General features: G+C 41.7%; 1 pseudogene; it reads left to right on the top strand.

Moving 5' to 3' along the window:
• The first annotated feature begins 797 nt into the window (after nt 1–797).
• LOC102733237 (peroxiredoxin-1 pseudogene) lies at nt 798–1,614 on the top strand (annotated as a pseudogene).
• The last annotated feature ends 2,514 nt before the right edge of the window (nt 1,615–4,128 follow it).

Genomic DNA, 4,128 nt, shown 5'->3' with positions numbered 1-4,128 from the left:
ACTTATACGGTATTTAATCAAAATATTCTTCCAAAGTAACTTAACTTGAACCCCAAATATTTTTAAAATTTTTTATTGTTATGTTAATCACCATACATTACATCATTAGTTTTTGATGCAGTGTTCCATGATTCATTGTTTGTGCATAACACCCAGTGCTCCATGCAGAACATGCCTAATATTTGCTGATTCTTGAAACTCCTTAGTAAGTAAAGAAACCTCATTCTTTCCATAACCAAGATGAAATTTATCAAATATTCCCACCTTCATTTCATCCAATAGTGTCTTATGAAGCATTATCTTCAGGCAGGCCATGATATATTTGCATATTTTCGACCATTAAACATTTCTTGAGTTGAAGCCAAAACTTTTCTCTCCAGTTTCTACACATTGGACAACAAGTTTATAAATTCCATATTTAAATGATACAGAAGTTGACTTATAAGAGTCAATTAATTCTTGTCATTTAATTCTTTAGGGGTACATACTGGGACCATTACATTTTGTCTAAATGTGCATATTAATAATATAGAAGGAAAAAACCAAAACAAAACCAAGAACTTTATTCTGGTTGTAACTGGAAGCCATGGCAAATCTTATACTATGATCTATTTTTTTTACTACTAGTGAACTGGGGACATACAAAACATATGTAATGGTATGAATATGTATATTTACAAAAAAAAGGTCTATTAATACATGCTCTGTGATACTCCTTTTGTGGAATAATTCTAGATGGATTATCTTCTTTAAGAAACTCCTTTGCTACGCATTTTGTTCCTGCCTTGTCTTCAGCGTTTTTGTTCTCAGAGCTGCCGATAGCAAGATGTCTTCAGGAAATGCCAAAATTGGGCATCCTGCCCCCAACTTCAAAGCCACGGCTGTTATGCCAGACGGCCAGTTCAAAGACCTCAGCCTATCTGACTACAAAGGGAAATACATTGTGTTCTTCTCTTACCCTCTTGACTTCACCTTTGTGTGCCCCACGGAGATCACTGCTTTCAGTGACAGGGCAGAAGAATTTAAGAAACTCAACTGTCAACTGATTGGTGCTTCTGTGGATTCTAATTTCTGTCACCTGGCATGGATCAACACACCCAAGAAACAAGGAGGACTGGGACCCATGAACATTCCCTTGGTATCAGACCCCAAGCATACCATTGCTCAGGACTATGGATCTTAAAGGCTGACGAAGGCATCTCGTTCAGGGGCCTCTTTATCATTGATGATAAAGGTATCCTTAGGCAGATCACGGTAAATGACGTTCTTGTCGGCCGCTCTGTGGATGAGACTCTGCGACTGGTTCAAGCCTTCCAGTTTACTGACAAGCATGGGGAAGCGTGCCCAGCTGGCTGGAAGCCTGGCAGTGATACCATCAAGCCTGATGTCCAGAAGAGCAAAGAATATTTCTCTAAGCAGAAGTGGGCGCCGGGTCATTTTAGGGCTGGGTTGCAGTGGGTGGCCATGAAAACAAAATCTCTTTTGTACTATTGTCATGCTTAGAACATAAGACTTTAGACTCTGTGCAGATGTGGTATGGGGACAGGACAGGCCTTTCCTGCAGGGGTTGGGGAGGCCAGCCTTTCTTCCTCTTGAGAGCAGGGCCTGAGCTGTTATGGGGCAGGCCAACTGTTATGTACAGTAGTAGGGCATCACTGTTTGTCTTTTGTTGTTTATATTAAACTTGAACTGAGGAGGGAAAAAAAAAAAAGAAACTCCTTTGCCATTACTGAGATCTTTTTCACAAAAGCAGACACTAATAAAGTGAAAAATATGTATCTTGTGTGGATAACTGAAGTCTGTGACCCATAATCTGTTCAGTGCTTTAAAAAAAGCTGATCTTTTAAAATACAATTATTTTATCAATCAAAGGGTAAAGAACATTTATCATTATTAGTACCATCGTCTTTCTTGTAGATTTTCTCAGCTGCTTGAGAGCTAGTTCATATTTATAGATTTTGCTTTCTGCATGATGGCATGGGGCCAAGACAGCAGCTAAATGAGGAAGAAAACTTGCAGAAAGCCAAAAGTGCCTCTGCTTCTGGGCAAGCAGTGGTAGGGTGATATGCAGACTTAGGAGGATTGCCAAAAACCTAAGGCCTCGGAAGGAATTCACTCAGCCCCAGTAGATAGTGGGTGTGGCTTGAATTAGGAAGGGGGTTGTCTTTCTTGGTGTTTTTTAAATCCTTTTATTTTGGGTTACATTCTCTCACGCTATGGCTTAGCTCATAGTGGATGTTCAAAAGGCATTTCCTGAATGAATGAATGAATGAATGAGTGAATGAATGAATGAATGGCTTGTCAAGTATTTGCTGTTAAGGGCCATGGGAAAGATACCGAAACCTGCAGCTCAACAACCATACTTTCCCAGCTGCCTTTGGGGTCAAATTTAGTAGGGAGTAGGGGCAGAGGTTCCTGAAGAATCTTTCATCCATACTCTGACCAAAGGCCTCATGAGTTCGAGGATAATGAAGCTGAAATTCTTGATAAATCTTCTCAGGATTTGTCTTCAGTAATTGATCATTCCTTCAGGCTATTGATTTTCCTTTTAAAGAAAAATTACTTTCTTTCTCTTTTCAAGTTACTATGAATGAACAGCGACATCCATCATTGTGAGCAATTCTTACTCCAATTTAATTTAGCTGTCATCCATAAAATATCCCAATCTTAGGAATAGAGTAGGATTATTGTTTGAAATCATTTTCTCATCTTTTGCTGTCTCCTGATTTGATCAAAACCAATATAAACTAAATGATTTCAGAGCTTCAGATGGGAAAGTTACCTTCTCATAGGGATATAAACTTGCTTCTTAGCACTAAATAATTCTTTGACAGCAAATAGTACATTGGAATTTAAAAAGGAAAGGAAAACATATAGAAATTTCTGCACATGCATATTCTATTTGCAGCATCTATATACCTTATAACAGTCTATTTTAAGCTGATAACAATTTTAATTGCATCTAAAAATTCTATACTTTTCTCCCCCCACTTTATATTTTTATGTCACAAGTCACATTATTTTTAGTGTATTCATTAAGAAATTATTGTAGCTATAGTATTTTAATACTTTTGCCTATTTTAAAAATGATTTTATTTATTCATTTGACAGAGAGAGAGTGCATGCTCACATACAAGCAGGGGGAAGAGCAGAGGGAGAGGGAGAAGCAGGCTCCCCCACCAAGCAGGGAGCCCCATGTGGGGCTTGATTACAAGACCCTGAGATCATGACCTGAACCAAAGGCAGACACTTAACTGAATGAGCCACCTGGGCACCCCAATATTATTGCCTGTGGTAAAAGTGCTTTACATGCCACCCTCACAGTATTAGAGTATTCTGAATTTGATTATATACTTACCTTTACCAGTGCTGGGTTCCCAAACTGACGGGACTGGAGCTGAGTTACATGACTGTTGTGGGGTCCACAGTTTGGGTCTGCGGATAGCAGGCCTGTCACCAGGGGCACAGGCATGTGTGGTTCTTGTCAAATCCCTGTGTGGATGGGACTGCTCCAGGACCGCGTGTGAGCAGAGCTGAGTCAGTCCTTGGGGCCACTTCCAGGTTTGCAGTATAGCCCACAGAGAGTGGGCCTGTTACCAGGTACACTGATGGTTTTGACTCCCACTAGGTCTCGGAGAGGGCTCCCTGGGTGGACGGGACTGCCTCAAAGACCATGGTAGGTGGGGCTGGAGCTGGGTCACCGGGCTACTCCAGGGTCCGTCCACAGGAATAAGGTCAGCAGGCCTGCCACCAGGGATTTGAGTAGGCATGTCTTCTGTCAGTTCCATGAGTGGCCAGGACATCCCCCAGACCATGGCAGAGTGGGGCTGGAAGTGAGACTCAGAGCCACTTCAAGGTCCACAGGTGGGACTGAGTTCATCCAGCCTGCTACCAGCCACATGGACTGATATCACTGGGTCTCTGGGCCAGCCGGACTGGAGCTGGATCACAGGACAGCTTTGAAATTGTGTCCTGATTGCCTGTTATCAGGGACAAGAACAGGTGTGGCTCCTCCTGGGTCCCTGTGTAGGCAGGAATTTTTTCTGGACCAGCAGGAGAGCAAGGTTATAGCTAAGTTATAGGGCTGCTTCAGAACTTATGATCAGGTCCATGGTTGGTGGGACCATA

The sequence above is a fragment of the Leptonychotes weddellii genome, chromosome X (genome assembly GCF_054177405.1).
Source record: "Leptonychotes weddellii isolate Sample4059 chromosome X, ASM5417740v2, whole genome shotgun sequence".
Lineage (NCBI taxonomy): Eukaryota > Metazoa > Chordata > Mammalia > Carnivora > Phocidae > Leptonychotes > Leptonychotes weddellii.
The sequence above is the reverse complement of the archived record's forward strand: the minus strand, read 5'-3'. Positions and strand labels throughout refer to the sequence as shown.